The sequence below is a fragment of the Falco biarmicus genome, chromosome 4 (genome assembly GCF_023638135.1).
Source record: "Falco biarmicus isolate bFalBia1 chromosome 4, bFalBia1.pri, whole genome shotgun sequence".
Lineage (NCBI taxonomy): Eukaryota > Metazoa > Chordata > Aves > Falconiformes > Falconidae > Falco > Falco biarmicus.
Window position 1 is genome coordinate 49,855,513 of NC_079291.1, and position 18,167 is coordinate 49,873,679.

Here is an 18,167-nt window from a genome sequence, read left to right on the forward strand (position 1 = left end):
TGTATGTGCAGCTGCTTTCTAACAGAGGGGTAAAGGCACCTCTGGGGAGGAGGACTGGAAATGGTAATTTATCTTTTGTTGGTTGCATGAACTAGTGGAAATAAGAACCCTCTTTACAGTGGGGTCCACTTCAGTAATGGACATGTTAATCCTAATTTAGTTCCAGAACTAGAACTGCAAATGTTCTGTATGATTCTATGGCTGTGTGAAATGAGAATAATAATTCCAACACAGAGATGGATAATTAGTTAATAAAAGTTACTAGGGAAAAGAAAAATGATAAATAATTCCACTGGGATGTCTGAGGAATACGTATCTAAATCTGAGTATCAAAACGTCCTATTCTTAAAAGGAGAAAATACATCATCTGAAGTTTTGGGTTTGGTTCTTGTGGGGAGGGGCGTTGTGGGATTATTTTTCCTTTGGTTTGGTTATGTGGGTTTCAGGTCTTTTACTTAAAACATTACAATTAGAAAGAGGAAGTTCTATGTGGTGGTTTTCTTGTTTTTGTTTTTAAATCCAGGTGCAGAAGCTACAGCAATTAATATTAATCTGAATTTGATTATTTAGCTCTTCAGCATTTCATTGGACTATGTTGACTTTGTAATTTGATTGCTACACAGATGTAAGCTGTGCTGATTGCATTAAAATATGCAAAGGAAATGAAAAATATTACCAAGCAATGTTGAGAAAACTGTTCTTCCTTGCTAGCTGTGAAGACTTCCTTTGGGTAAGACAAAAGCAAAGGGTATTAGTAATTATACTCTAATGCCAGCCATCAAATTAGAAATAATCGCTCTACGTGGACAATAAGTATTTAGGCTGTAGTACTTGGTTTCTGGATTAATATTTTTATATAGCTAATAAAAACTTAATAGTCATGAGATATATAATAAACTAAAGTATGATATTAAAAAGGTCTGATCCTTAAGGGAAGTTCATGCTTCCAGAGAATTTCTGAGGATCATATACACTCTGCTATGTCACCATTGAGGAGTGTAGTAACTTGTAACTGCTGTATGATGGTTCGGTCAGAAATGGCTCAGGCAGTACCTGGGCAATTCCCAGCAGTGAGTTCTGAGGCCATGATCTATCACGTATTCCTCTTAGACTGAGTAATGTTAAGCTGTGGGGAACTGAGTAACAAGGAGATTCTTCCTGTTCCTGCTTTTGTGGCTATCAAAAGGTGCACTCACCTCTCTACTGACTGCAAGAGTCACTGAGCGGGCTTCTGATATACGTAAATTCTCTGTACGATGGGACATGAAGCGGTCAACAATTGTGCTCCTTCTGCAAGTAGCTTCACCTAGAGGTATTTGGAAAGCATTTTCTGTTCCTAAGTGATCATCATAAGGGAAAATTTAAATAAGTTTTCCAGCTTTGGATATAGAATAATTTTTCACTCATACAAAATAATTTTTCAGTACTATATAGTTTATCAATTGTAAGGTTATATTTTTCCCCCCACTGTTTTTTCCACTGCCTATTTAAGTGCCCCAAAAGAGAAGCAGAAGTAGGAAATAGAGTGGAAGTTTAAAACTTTTTATTGTGGTTTTGTGTTCATTTGGAAAATGGAGGAAAAAATACACCCAACCATAATAATAAGAAGGTTCACCCACAATTATTCAGAGAACTCCTCCCTGTGACTGAATTCGGACGGGTGTAGCTCTAGCTGGAAGACTGAGCCAGCCACATGCGCATTCAAATACCCCTCCTGATTTTAGAACGTCTGTTCACAGAACGAGGTTCTGTTCCCCATTTAAAATCCAGCTCTCAATGAGGAAACAAGCACAACATGCATGAAGACAGCCAGGAGATGACCCTAGATTGAAGATGTTTTTTTATGTGTCATCTCCACTGGGCAGCCGGAGGGGAGCTGCCTTGCCAGCCCCACTGCACAGTCCTGCTGCACACAGATATGCTTTATGCTTATCCCTTCCCTGGGAGAATAAAAAGGTTCTGGGATGAGCCTGGGATTCAGCATCACTGAATCTTACATGTAAACTGGAGTGGCTGTGATAGCACTTTGTCCACAGTAAGGACATCTAAAACTCTGCCAGTGAAACTAACAGCTTTAGTGGTCTTTTTTTAGCTCAAGCAATCCCTTAAGAGCATTTTTTAAAATAACTCAATAATCAGATACATGCATAGACTTTCTAATTGGTTCTACAAGTTCCTCTGGTGTCTAATATTTATTAAACCGTGGTAGTAAGATTTCAGTTACTTATGCAAAAATCACATCTGCAATTGATAGAAATATTTATCAGAGTATTCACTAAAATGAAAAAGCACTGAAGCAAGTAATAACATTTAAAACAAATAGGAAAGCACAAATGAAAATGAAGCATCTGAATAATTACACAATATGTAGCACAGAATAAACGATATCAAAATTCCACTTCTGTTTCAAATCAATAATGCTGAAATGTGACAGGAACTTGATGATGGTGTGTAACTAAAAATTTAATCCATTGAAAATATCTTTGCAACACACTCATAGACAATCGAATATTTGCAATTGTTTCTTAATGAAAAGCAATTGGGTTTTGGAAATGATTAGCTTATTTTATAGCCACAATCAAAGAACATATGGAACTAGACAAGAGTCCTGTTCCCAAGTTAAACATTTTAATTTACAGAGTAAAGAATTGTAGTGTATGGTAGTATTTTGCAATCACTTCTTGGTTCAGGCTTCATTTTGTGTGTCTGTGTAATGATACAGTCCTAAAGGGCATTTGATAAACGCTTAGGGAAAAAAAAACACCCACAAAAACATAAATTAAACAATGTAGAATAAAACAAACCTGTAATGTCCAGTGCACAGCGACATAATGGTAAAACAAGAACAACTACTGAGAACAGCCCAAACAGCTGTCCTCTGCCTAAGGTGCCATAATAAAAATGAATGTTGGTGTCCCATCACCTGAAAATACCTGAGACAAACTAAAAGAGATGTTGAAATGCACTTCTGTGTTGAATGCTTTATGGTTCCTGAAAAACATACAATGTCATCACCTTACACGTTCTGTCCTGATATATAAAGCCATATTCCCTGCTGACATCAGTTATGACAATTCCCCGAAGGTCAGCATAAACACCCAGAGGCAAAACTTCCAAGTAGTTTACTATAAATACCGACTACTTTAGGGTCTTGAGTTTCTTTCTTTCTTCTTCTCTCTCTTTCCCTGCCCCCCCCACCCCCTCCGGTGCCTTGTTTGTTTAGTTTTACCTTCTTCAGGAAGATATGGAAATAGTAAAAGGAGAGAGAAACTTTTCAGAAGCAAAGAATCTTTATCTCTGAGAAAGCAGTAGCAAAACATTAAAAGGAGAACAAATTTAGGTTAGATACAGAGATACAGCATTTAATTTATGTATGCGCGTTGGAAAGGAGCTTCTCTAGATAATTTAAGAAAAAAAGATTCACATAAGCCCAAGATACATAGGTCTTAAAGATACTGTTTGTCCAGTCATAGCTGAGATATAGGCACTGCAATGTGTTGCTACAGCACCATATGACTGTATGGAATAAACAACTCTTGAATGTTTAACAGGGATTATTTTTTTTCTAAATAATTTTAAAAATCGTCACTGGAAGCAAAACAATGAGTAAATAGCATGAATGCATTTTTCAGAAGTAAATGCAGCAAATATTTCCCTAGGAAAAAATAATAATGACATGCTATTGCTGTTGGTTTATGAATATATAGAACATATATATAGGAAACACACAGGCAGGGTTGTCTTCAAGAAGAGGCAGGGTTGTTGGTTTTTTTTTGATTACTTATGGCTACCTTGTCTTCTTGAATTCATCTTTAATTCTCTTTCAAAGCCCTACCCTGCAATTGTTACTTATGCTGTCCCTGTCAAGCTGAAACCCACTCAGCTAAAAAAAAAAATAAAAATAATCCTTTAAAATACTGTATCTTAACTTCAAATCTCACTCTAACTCTCATGGTTTAATTTTTTCTTCTTCATGAAGAAGTGTCAAAGCACATGACTCCATACAGAATCCATAGTCACATAGTTGCTCAGAAGGCCAAACTAAAGGAATATTCAGGAGAATGATATGCCAAAGACTTTTTTTCTATTTTGGCAATACAAGAAATAGGCTAGTATAACGGCTACTGCACATCCCCGAAAGTGTGGCAGTTATCCATAAACATATTTGTATTCCTTTATGATATGAGCTAACACAAATAGCTACAATTTATTTGTCTGCAGATTATGTTGAATAATTTCATTTTTACTGTGGGCTCAGAATGTTATTTTGGAGATTTATTTTGATTCAGGTAACACAAAATAAGTTATTAAGCATCAAAACTTAATCATATCACTTGTAAGTGAAGGTAACACTTTCAGAATGAACCTTCAAGCATCTTCCAGATGACTCAGCTTCAGCCTCTGTAAATTGTGTTTTTTACAGTGGTATAAGCAAAGCACAAGACGTTCAGGGAGTTCCCTGAAACTATTTTGCAACGATCTTTTAAAATGTGTACTGGTTGAGCATGCCTCTTCCTCAAAAAAAGCTAACTTTGGCAACACAGTGTCAATATGGTGATTAGTTCTACCTTTCCATTTTACAGTAATGAATTATGAAGGGCATTTATTTAACAAGCTCCTTTTGAAGCTTTTGTACATGATTGTAAATGACATGTGTGACGTCCAGCAGTCCTTTCTTTTGCATAATGGTCACACATTATACTTAGGAAGAGTAACATGGAGGTAAAGTGACAGCTCCAGTCACTTAATGAGGAGTTTATTAAGAAACTAGGACTGATTATCAGTTGCAAATTAACCATAATGTGAGTAATCAGCAGAGATGTCACACTGGTGCAAGAAAAATGATAAACAGAAGAATGTTCAACCCTATGCTAATCAAAAAGAACCTACAGCTCATTACAGAATGTCATTTGCAAGAACCTAGGGATACAGGGTTTGGGAAATATGTTTTTGGAAAATGTATTTGGCAATATCACCATACATACCTTTAGACTGTATTTAATGTGCCAAAGGAATGTATTTTTTTATACAGATTCCATGGATTATCTACATGATAAAAACTATACTTGCAATATATAAAAACTTGATTAGATTTTTGGACCTCTAGACTAGACAATTTTTTGGAAGAAGCAGGAAAACAAATTGTGTTGTTTTAAATGCATTATTTACCCAGATCTGTGAAAACAATTTTAAAATGTATGCAAAATTTAAGCCACAGTAATCAGTCCCATATCATCTGTTCTAAAAAGGATTATATTATTATTTTTTATTATTAAGTAGTAACACTAGCTTTTACAAACTGCAGACTGGGGTTCAAGCCTCAAACCTGCAAGAAGAAAGCCATCCTCGGCTATAAAGCCCTTACAGTTTTGTATCATTCAAAACATAGCAATTGATAAAAATAAAGATAAAGGCAATGTAACAGCAAGAGTAATTTTGGCATGGTCCTGTCTTTTCACTGATCCTCAATTGCACTTTGTTCTACCATAGGTATTTTCATTCATTTAACTCAAGTCCTCCAGCTTATCTCCTTCTGTGTGATATTCTGATTCTCCTTTTCTGTGCCCACACCATCTGAACACATCAGTGATAACCCTCAGTGGGGGGTTTTTTCTGCTTTCTCCAGGTTCATTATTGAAAATATGAATTCAAACTTTCCTCTCCTAAAGAAACCTTTACTATTTAATACAGTCCTTTGTCAAACATTTTACTCATAATAACAGTATTCTGCTGAACAAAACTGCTTAACTAACAATTTTTCTTGTGGCACAGATCTACTGAGGGGATTGGTTTGAATGTTATTTATTTCTTTTTGGAGGGGGGGTGTGGGGGGGTTGAAGTTTTCCTATTTTAGGTCACTTTAGTCACTAATGAAATTAAGATAACAGTAGAATGGCACAACCTATCCTTGGTACAGCTCTATTCAATCATTTTATCCCATTCTTCTGTCTATAGCCATGTCTTTATCAGTCTTTCCTTTGATGTTTATTCTAAAGACAAAAGCAGTGATTGAATCCTGGATTTTGTTATAGAAATTTCTCAGTTAGAATTTTTCCATGTAGGTATTGTGTTATTTGGAAATATTTTTCACTTTCTATGTTTCAGAGTTTGATAGGGAATAATTGACTATGTGTCCAGTACCCTTATATCAGCTTCTTTGTACCTACTATCCAAAAATCAAATAACAGATTTCCTGAGTGTTCTTGTAAGCTTGGTATCACTAAATGATCTCAATATTTTTTCAGAGAGCTGAGCTCTGTAGACATGTTTCTGCATTGGTCTTTTTCAAATATTATAATTATTTCAAGACCTGCCCAGGATTTCCATTGCTATCTCTGTTAACAAGAGAAGACAAGTCTCAATGTTCTACAGTAAAGGGCTAGATTAATTCAAATTCAACAGGAATTTGGATTTTTTTTGTTTGACAGAAATGAAATTGAGATGAGGCTCCTAAACTTTCCTTCTTGTAATTCTTTCTTGGGCCAGGGATAGGGCTTATATTTCTTTTAAAATCCTATTTTCACCCTTTGATTATAAAAAAATAAAATTAAATTTTCTTCAGGTTGTAAAATGGTCAGGTTCTAGCTATCAGAGAAGCCAACATGCAGATTGTTTCTGAGAATACAAAAAAGATGTGACTGTTCCTAATGTTCTGAATATATCCTTTTGGTACAAGCAGAGGAAGAAATACTACTAGAAAAATGAACTTTTTTTCCTGAAATGACAGCTGTTTGTTTGACAAAAAAAACCAAAATAATATTTTTTCCCCAATTGGTGCCAGATGTTTCTGTAGGACACTTACAAAATAAATTTTTAACCTATGAAACAATTTGTCCATGCATATTTCATCCCATTCTAGCCCCAAATCTGCTCATTTTAATCAGCATTCATCTTTATGATACTTAATAGCATTCAGCAGACTCAATATGTGACTTCAATGTGGGACAGCTCTTTCTTACAAAATAGATGTGAGAGTCTCCAGTGAGTGGAGACCTGATAAGCAGAAAAACATGCAGTTTGCCCTAGGCACTAAAACCAGCCAGATACATGAAATGTATGGTTTCTAGTTTTATGATGTCTTAATAAAGTAACTAGATTTTAATTGTTGCAAGGTTTTCATTTCATGATTCTGTTTTGCATCAGAAATTAACATATTTTTTCTCAGCTACTTTGACACTTCCGTAAGTGTCAGCAATTCACAGACAGCTTTCGTTAATCAAGTATCATGATGAGCTAACTTGCTCCAGAGGTCTCAGGAAAGCAGGAAAGGAGACAGAAGCTGGGGCACATAAACCACAGGGAGCTTGTAGCCTATGGATGCAGCTATAAACCACGGGGAAACTGAAAGGGCCAAAGGTGCAAGGAGAGAGCAGCGCTGGGAATATTGCATAAGTCACAGTTCCTCCTGCCCTAAGCACTGAGTAGCTTTAGTATCGGTTTCAATGAGTAAAATGCAGTTGTTTACAAATTGTATCAAATTTATGGTGATAAAATGGCCTAACATCCTGTAAAGCTTTGTGTACCAAAAGCTAGGGAGGAACTGCAGTGTGGTTTCCCTTTAAAGCATATTATTTCCACTGTCCATAAACAAGCCAGTGCCACAGGCCCTTACATACAGGTGGGAGGGAAACCTTGAATTCTCATTCTGTCCAGTACCTATCCTATCAGAGGCTGGTCCAAGCCCTACAAATGGTATCCTTTGTGCTCTCCCGATCCCTATAAACATTTTCAAAAGACAAAGTGAATGTGAGCATTATGAGCAAAGTAAAACCAACAGCACTAACGTTAAAAGCTGGTATTTCCTCCATGTCACACAAGGATAGACACAGTCCCAGTTTAAATGGTAGTTCTATGAAAGAAAAAAAAAAAAAAAAAAAAAAGTCGTATGATGCAGATGCTGATGCCATGCCAGTAAGAACTAATAATGTTGTAGGAAATTTCTTCTAAGCCTCCTAGTATTTTTGCAAACTGACATAATCTGGACGACGTGCCACAAGAAAACAGAATTGTCCTATTCATTGACCTTAATGAGATGTCAAAGGGTTAATAAGAAAATTAATTTATCCTTTTAAGCACAAGAAGTAATTAAAGTCTAAGGGAAATCTGTATCATAATTGAAAATGAGTAATGAGCAAGTGGGATGTGAAGGAAAAATGAGTTTGGTAATTAAGACAGGAAGTTCAGTATAACAAGAAGGAATATTGTATTTGTCACCTATGGCGCAATTATATCGTGCTGATATTAAGTGGGAAAGCTTAAGATGAAGCAGAATAATAGAGCTGGTGAATGAGGAGGTGTTAGACAGTGACACTGCATCCTCAGCTGGCAAAACAAAAAGTAATAGGTAGCCTCCTGATAGCATCAGGCCTTTCACTATAATGAAACTGAAATGCATTAAAAAGGATTAAATAGTCACTGTACTAGCATTTGTATTAAAGCTCCTTTTAGAAAAGGCTCCTGAATTACATACCAGGAACACCTGGGCTTCTATTTTAATATGATGGACCAATATTGCTCTTGATATCTTTCCCCCAAAGTCAGTAGAGTTACCTCAGTGATGAATCTGGTTTATTACTTTCTATATTCCTTATCTGATTTTTTTATTCTGAAAGCTTGAAGCACAGGAAGTTCTCATATCTCTTGAGACATCCAAGAGGTTATAGCAATTCAGAAAGCACAAAAAAGCTTATGTATCATGTCCTTCATTTTCCATGGCAGTTGATGCCAATGATGCCTGGATGCAATAAAGACATGAAAGAAATGAGTAGGATTGACTTCTGAAGATGACTCTTGCATCCCCAACCCCCAATATCATTTACTATGTGGCTTAGGACGGATACACTTTAAGCTTATATAGCAGATCTAAAATTAGCTCTGCAAGCACTCTTTGTTTCTTTAGTATGTAAATGCATGGCATACTTTCCTTCTTTTTTAAATAGGATTTCTTTTATAGGCAAGATATTGTTAAAAGAACAAAAAATGCAAAAGCATAAGAGCAAAGAGCATGTTGTCAGCCATCAGATTTCTTGCAAATATGAGACCTGTTGTCCTTTCAGAGATGGGAGGATGGTAAGTAGCACTGAAGACTAATTTCATGATTAAGTCTTTGCATCTGGCCAAGTCCTGGTATTTTAGTCCCTTCACTAGTCTTCCCAGCCTTCTTTTCAGAAGATCAAGGCAATTAACAATTTAATTTAAAATCTAACACTAGAAATAGATTCTAATAACCAGGTAACTTGTTCCCACCATTTGACTTCCTCTAACTACTATTTCCAAAAATAAAATTCATCAGCACCTCAAGACAAAAAAAAAAGAAAAAAAAAAAAAAGCAGGCAGTAAACCTGAGTGAATATGGACATTTATGTTGACTCCGCTGTTACTAAAAGACAATAGTGACCTTTACTGAGTTAAATTAAGCAAGCTTAACTTTTTGGATTATCTATTGCTCTTTGCTGAACTGGAAAAAATACTGATTTGATGACATCTTTCTTCATCATAGCTTGAGCAATGGAGGACTGAATTTTAGTGAACACAAATCTATGATGAAGAAGCATTATTTGAACATATTGTATTGTTTAGCACATCAGTGTTCTCTCTCCAAGTTTTAGGAAAAGCAGTATTGTTTTAGATAAACATGTTCATGAAAGAAATCTAAACAGTGGAATTCATTTTATAAAAACTATAAAGTTAGAGGCTCTTTTATCAAAACCATGAGCCAAAATAAATACTCCAAAGGAAAAAAAACCAAAAAACAATAAACCCCCCCAAAACTCCAGTACATATAAGTAGCCATACAAATTATTTTCCCATGTCTCTCTAGTCCATCATTTAAATTAAGAAAATATTGTTTATGAAATGTTCCCAAAATAATATGACAGCTATGTACATGCTGCTTAAAAAATGAGATTAAAGATGTCCTGGGAAGAAAAAATAAAAACGCAAGTGCACGAGGTATGCTGTTTTTCTCCATAGCATGTAGAAAAGCTGAAGAACTACTCACCCACCAACTGGAAAGAAGCTGTTATATCCTTATCTACTTTTCCTTCCCTTTCCTTTCCCTATCCTCCTGCATACTCACCTCCACATTCTCAAGCATCATGAGAGCTATGTTCTCCAAACTTAACATTTTCACTCAGCTCACATAATTCATATTCATAAAGTCTCATGTGATCATGATCTCCCCTGCTCCTTGAGCACATATTATGATTTATATAAACTCCATATGATATAACTGTGTTTTTCAAAGGCTTTGGAAAAGAGTTGAAACAAAATTTGAAGTTCTCCAGCAGCACTCAAAAGGCAGATTCGTTTACCTGTAGAGACAGAGAAATTTATTTACCCAGCAAATTACACTGCAATCAAAGCTGATCTCTTTAGAGCATCTTCCCCTATATGAAACGCACTACAGCACCTTCTCAAAGATACACATGTTCTGGATATATATCTTGTGTCCCATGCAGCTCTGGTCAAGGAACACATGCAGCTGAATTGCCTTCAAGTTTAGTTATGACGTATATTTTGACTGGGAAGCTCCAACATCACCTTTCCGAAGAGCTGAAGTGCTATTTATTCTTCCTGACCCTGCCCTACCCTTTCTGACAGAGGGAAGAATCCCTCAAGAAGGAGCTGTCTGCTCTGCATTTTGAACATAAACAAAAATGACAAAGGAAGAGATGGCCACCAGCTGCTGTGCTGGGAAGCTAGCATGGGCACCTAAATTAAATACTTCCCGTTTCTAATGAAAGCAATGGCAGCATCGCCATTGCATTGACACACACTGAGCATGATCACAGTTGTCAAAGTACTTATGTAGCTGGCCCAGCTGCACTGCTAATGAGTAACAAAGTGCAGGTATGTGAGGGAGAAAGGCTGAGAAAACATTCTGCAGTTGTATCTAGCAATGTTTTTGCTGAGAATAAAAACTTGTTTTCTTCACAGCCTGATTCCATGACAATTATTTGTTGAAAACATATAAGGAAATTCCTATTCCTTCCTCAGTCAGCCATCTGACCCTGAAACCAAGCACTGGCATCCCTCGATTTTTTCTTTTGGATTATCCACCCAGCACTGAGTTCTGTTGTACTCTGTTGACTGCAATGAAAATAATTTTGAACCGGCAGGGGCAAAATTGTTGCAGTGATACAACACCGGACATATTAGCATACATTACTGCCCTGTGTATTGTCGCAAAGCAACATTGGTGCTTGAGCCTCCTGATCCCCTTTCCTGGCACTAGATCTGAAGTACCTTCTTGCCAAAGGCACTCCAGTCACACAGATCCCTGTGGTGTTTACCATACCCTACAACATGTTGAACTGAATTATACTGATTTAAAAAAAAAAAAATATATGCAAAAGAGGGGCTGGGATGGTCCCTGGGGGAAGGAGGAGAAGGGAAAAAAAAAAAAAAAGTCAAAGCCAAAGCCAAACACGTGCTTGAGCACAGAAAAAAAAGCTAACAAAAGCTGTCTTTTAGGGGATCTGTTGTTGTAAAGTAACCCAGATAATGGTTTATTTGACTGCATGAAAGAAAAAGGAAAATATCTGGGATTAATGCCTGTAGTATTGTCAGTGTGAAGTTCATGGGTTGCTGACTACCTAAATTACCTGGCATGCTGCTAACCCTGATTTTAGCTTTGTCTAGGCAAGCACCCATCATTAAAAGGGCAATTAATCTACTATTCTAATTTAAAATGAGGTAAATGTGTTAATGACAGAAAATAAAAAGAGATAGGTCATTTAAGTGCTTTCACATTCAAAACCAAGCAAATGTCATGATTCACAATAACAACAGAAAAAAATCTCAGCAGGCAAAGCTTCATATGAACATACATTGCCAAATGAAGGTTCTGTTATAAGCGTTACTCACAGATTATTCCACTAGCCTGTAAAATACCAGACAACCTAGTTGCTTCAAGCATTAAAGCTGAGAAAAAGGTTGGTGTTTAAACAGAAAATACTGACAGTTTTGGGCAGAAACAGTTTTCTTTATGGTACAGGAAAACAGTTGTTGGATGCAAAGCATGTAGTAGCTAACCCAAGTTTTACTGGGGAAATGCCTATTCTTAATTTACTATTGATCTAAATGGGCTACAGGTACATTATATACCACAAAGGAAGCTTCATGATAGTTTTTACCAGTTTCATAGAATTTTCATTATGCTATCAGGAGCTAAGAGTGTTCAAATACAGTTGTGGTTTAGTAAAGATGAAGAAATCTGGATTTTCATATCTGATTCTAAAGGCACTCAGCCAGAGCAAGGAAGGAATTTACATCAGAAATTTTTTATTGGCTAAACCAAAATTCAGATAGCAAAAAAAATTACTCCATTGAAACAGTGCTTTTTTGCTAACAGTACCACGAGTTTCTAATGCATGAAAATGGGTGATAGAATTCCATATTATTCCTAATAAAGGAAAATAAAGGATGTTGTACTATCAGTAAAAGAAAGCAAATCCTAGTCTTTTCTGCAGTGATAAATTTACAAATGTTTTTTACAGACCTCAACAAATCACACCTATAAAGCGACTTGGAAAGCTGCAGCTGTGATACCTCAGTGTGGCACAATGACCCAGCCCTTCCCTGGGACAGCTGTGGACAGCCACAGAGCAATGGATACCGAGAAGCCTCTTGGGATCAGCCTCAGCCCCCTCCTCTTCTCAGGCCTGTGATCTTTCTCCTCTTGCTCCCCAGTTCATCCACAAAATGCTCAGCGTAGCCACAGAGGCTCCTTCTCAAAACTCTAATACAGCAACTTGGTTGTGTTTCCCCAACATGCTACTTTCAAATTCAGCAAATAAATTTAGAAGGTGTACTAAGTTTCAGTAAAATAACTCTCTTCGTTGCATTGCCTTGAAATCCACATGGAACGGAAGAAAATTAAGTTGTATTTTTAAATACATCAATACATTTTTAAGGTTCTGTTGAGACAGGAGGGGAGGAGATGTCTGCTCTTACCTGGACCTGGGTGGGCAGGGTTAGATGTTATCCATGCAAGGTTGTAAGCACAAAGAGCAGATTTTTTTATTCTGTCCATGTAAACTTCTAAAACATCTTAGAACTACCTCATTCAGAGCTTTAGAAACTATTTCAACAAAACACAAAAGCTCTGTTTTAGAAAGAAACCACGTCTTTTATCAAGAACCTCACTAACATTGAAGTTGTAACACCTGAGTCCTTACACAACCAACCACCTCCACCACCAGGGCCACCTTTTGAGCCATACACCTGGGTGAATTACAACTCTGGAGTTTGCCAGTGGCAATGCAGGCAGGGTATTTGTGCGTGAGGGAAAGACAGGTAGTCAGTATGTGATGCTGTCATGCATTTACTGCAAGCACACAGAAAAAGATTATCTAAAAGCTGAAAAAAAAAAGTGAGTAAGAATTTAAAAGGAGGCTAGAAGAATGCTGTAGTTTAGCACTTAAACCCAATGAATTGTAATAGAAAATTCAATGGGACTTCTGCCCCCAACCCTCTGTGCTCTTTTAAATTTTTTGTCCCATGAAAAAAGGTTATTGCTTAAGATACCATTAGGAATAATAATTATAAACATAAATATAGATTTAATTTTGTATCTTAAAAAAAGATGTTTAGCTAAAGCAAATCCTCCTTTTCAAGCAGATTAACACATTGATTTCATACCCTGCCTTAAAGGAAAGATAGATTAATCCTTCTGTAGGGCATTATATTTGGCAAATCCTACTTGATCTTTAATTTGTTGCCTAAACAAAATGAGTTACGTGTGTGTAAATTACTCTCAGGTTTGGTTGGTTGTTCAAAAATATGGAAGTCTCTGTAACTTATTCTTATTTAGTAAATGATCAATTTTAATATCTAAGCAGTAGCTGATGACATCTGGAAAGTCAGCCAGAATTGTGTTATAAAGTCAACCGGATGAGTGATGCACACATGCAGATGAAGAAACATTCCTGGACATAAAGGACTCACCACATTGACAGCCTTGCTATGGCTACTCTGCCTAAATCATAGTGTCTGTAAAATTATTTTTGGAAAAGTACTCATAAGTAGTTAGAATATAACATATTATTATAAAATTCTGAGATATATATATATAATGACTGTAATATTAAAATAACAGTAAGTTAACAAAAATTTGAGAAAACAATTTTAAAGGAGGTGGACCTACATCAGCCACATTTCATTATAGTGTTTACAATGCTACATACCATTGAATCCTTGGCATCCACTGGGATCAAGGTGGGTGCAGTGATCCATCTGTATGGATATTTGCTAAGTAAAAATCAGAAATTATGTCAGTTATCTGTATATATACACACGCTATATCTGTGTGTGTGTGTATACATACATGTATGTACAGATACGTATATGTATGTGTATAAGCATATAGGCATCTGTGTTTTATACACATACATGCACAGCCACATGCTTATATAAATGTAAATACACATATAGAGAGATGCATGCACCTATATATATGTATGCATACACACATTTGCATACATGTATATATGTATGCATATATGTACATACATGTATATCCATGTATGTAGATACATATGCATATATACACAGAGATACATAGAAAATATATGTATTATATGTGGGTTTGTATTTCCTGTTGGAAATCCTTTTTTACCATTACAGAACAGAAATTTATGTTGTTTCCACTGGAATTTGTCTAGTAAGAAAGAAATATATTGCATGCATTTTCTTTTATATTATTCCAGGCTTCCATCACTACTACCTCTGATTTCTGTACCCAAGAGGAAAAAATAATGGATATGAGGAAACCACAAATAACAAATGTAAACCCCCTATTTTCTTCTAGAATATGGGCAAAAGTGACTCTAAATAAAAAACCCCCTATGTATCTACTTATATACTTATTCTCGAAATGTGGTCTTCCTAAATTTATTATTTCTGTGAGAAAATATGACAGCAAGAAGCCAGCTAGAAGCAGATAATGGACTGTCTTCAAAGAGGAACCTTTTATTCCTCACAAAGCAGTAGGTGATAAATGGTTCTAATGTCAGTGCTTACTATATTCCCCTGGTTTTATTTTTTCCTTGCAGCATATCTCAAATCAGAGACTAATAGTCCTCCAAGATAACATACCTTGACACAACTTCTTTCTATCTCCAGTGGCTGAAGCTATCAAACACCTGTCACCAACATGAAATGGGGAAGGGTGTAGATATTTCACTCCTTGACAAGTGCTGTATTTTTTTTTCAGATTATTAAACAGAAGAGACTGTATAATGAGTTTTTTCTCACAAATCTGTGTTTGTTTTAGACTGTTGCTTACAAGAATCTTTCCTTGCTAGCTCTGAAGCTGTCCTACTGAACCTCAGAAGGCAGGAATAAGCAAAGAGCCTGAACAGGTCTTGATCAGAGATGAACAGCCCAAGTATTGTAGTGACCTATTTTTGACTCCAGAGATGCCTAGTGAACAACTGTCATCCTGAATTTTTGCTTCAGATTAGTAATTAACATGTCATTTTAAGGTCATCCCACTTTCAGGAGAATTTTTAAGCATCAGCAAAACCTCTTTGCAGTGAAGGGGGGCATCTACTTGAAAGACCTGATTACTGTTCATTCACTGTTCAAAGTTTGAGCTGTCTCTGATGATTTGGATAGATAGAAAGACTGTGCTGTTGAGAGTGAAAATTGGCTTCAGTGCAAAACTCAACTGTTATGTATCTGCAAGCAAATGTATTTGCCTTTTTTCCTCTGTTCTCTGTCAGGTGGGAGTAGTTTTTTCTTGCTTTATAGCATTTTTGTGAAGACAACATTTATGACTTTGATGTTCAAGATGTCCATATTCAGATGCTACATTTTTAGGGGCACAAATGCACGTAGCCATAGTAGGTAGGAGGTTTTGGGAATTTTTTTTAAGAATAAATTTTAATAAACAAATTTTACTTGAAAATTAAACAGGTGAAAATTGCCATGTAAGTGAGCAGGGGACATGTAAAGAAAGAGCAAAATAATATGTTCTATTCTTCTGGGAACCACTGAGCAGTTGATGGAAATTTAATACAAAAGAGAATCAGGAAACACTATAGCAAATCGGAAGTCATACATTCTTCTTAGGCTTCAGACTTATTTGGTAGAAATAAATGATTCCTTAGGAATCTATTTCCACAGCTCTAGCTATGGAGATACTGCTTTAGGTTACTTGTGGGACAGTTTTGGATTGGTAGGTTGCACCCTAGTAAAAAGCACATAGAAAGATTAAGCACAGCCATTTTTATACCCAAAGCACTTTTTTTTCTAGCTTTCCTATTTAACAGCACCTGCTATAGATCTCAGGAATTAACTTGAATGTTAGATCAGTTTCAGTTGGAAAGGGTGGGTTTCAAGACTACAGTCGCAAAGGTAACTGCTTAAATTCCTGAAAAAATAAGAGCTGGACTGTAAGAAAGGGTTAACAAAGGTATTCACCGACTAATCACTGAAGTTCAATGAGTAAGAAAATATTGAAAAAAACCCCCTTAGCTATGTCTGGGGTAAGCTGTGTTTTCCATACTGCCTGAGAGCTATGTTTTTCTTTCTGTCAATTGCTCACTGACTGAGAAATCTGTAGTTTTCAACTTTACCATATTGAACAGAGGCAACTACCAATTTCTAGGTGAAGAGGAGGCTGGATGGCCCAAACCAGTTCAACCAGTTAAAATTCATTTGGCAAGCCAAGGAATGCTATCAGGATTCTCTGGTCATGTCACCCCTAACTTTTTTTTCTAGCTGCTAGTTCTCTCTCCTCCTGGGGAAGAATGGTTGATTATTTTTTTGTTTGTTTTTTTTTAATAAATTGCTAGCTTAATAATGCCTTATGTATTTTAGGCTACTGATATCGGTGGTGAATAACAGTCAGAACTCAAAATGTTTTTTATATTGCAGGTCTGCAGTTATAGATACAATGTGAGGAAGGAGAAAAGGGTGATACAGTATATCTAAGAGCATCACAATCAGCTGAAGAAAAAATTGACAAACTGAATTAACAATATTTTTAAAGTAATTTTAAAAATAAATTATAATTACAGGGGTTTTTTTGTAATTTATGATGCACTAAGACATCTCAGTTGTTACTGAGAGTAGTTTTAACAGCTACAGATCTTCCAGAAGACTGTAGATGGAGAGATTTCAAAGATTTTGCAGGGTTACTGGTTTAACAGATAAATCTATTTTCCTTTGCATAAAACAAGCCAGAAAATTTCAGCAACTAGCCGCAGTTATTTTAGCTCTGAGATACTTTCCAGAGGGTGATCTTAAATAAATGCCTCTATCCCTGGTTTGACAAGTCATTTACACAAATACCTCAGTCAAAGGTTTGCTGGCCATCTGGTCTTCCTGAAGTTTTCATGAAATATCCTCTAGTCAGAATTTGCTGGTTATACCCTGGTTGGACCAGTAAGTGACAAAATATGGCATCCATTACTTTTGATCTCAGAATAAAAGATGAGGTTTTCCGTAAGAACACTTGGTGTCTGAAGTCTTACAGGGAGATGGTCACTGTGAATTTCCAATGGAATTAGATTCTTCTAGGCAGTTGTGCTGTTTTGAATGGTAATACAGAAATTGCTCTCACAAACTTATCTTCTACTGGAAATTGGCTACCTTGATATATGCTTTCAAGTTATTTTCTCTTCAGGAACAATTTAATAGATTTCTTTCTTATGACAAAATTTACCTGTCCTATTCTCTAAACAGCTTTTAAAAAATCCTTCCTGTTCAAGCTACAAGAAGTTTGTCATTTAGCTGTCATTTTGGTAACCACCTGAATGAAAACTGGACTCAGTAAATAAAAGCTTTTGAAACCTGTGAAGGAAACACACAGTTTTAAATAAACTTAACCCCCATTATATGTCTTCTAAAAGTAGCCACTCCTCTTTACATTTAACCACAAATTGTCAAGGCAGACAGACAGACACCCTTTACCTTTTGAGATAGGAATCCTAGTAAGGAAGGCTGCCTTTGTAACTTTGATGCTGTGTAGCAGCTAAACAAATAGATCATTAAATTTTAAGCTTCAAAGGATCAAGTCTTACACTCTGGTCTAAATTTCTGTACATGTGCATCACAGTATAATTCTATCAATGTTTCATACATCAGTAGCTACAAACATGTAAGTCTGGCCTGTTCCATGCTCTACTTCACCTCTTTAAGTGTATAATCTTTAAACC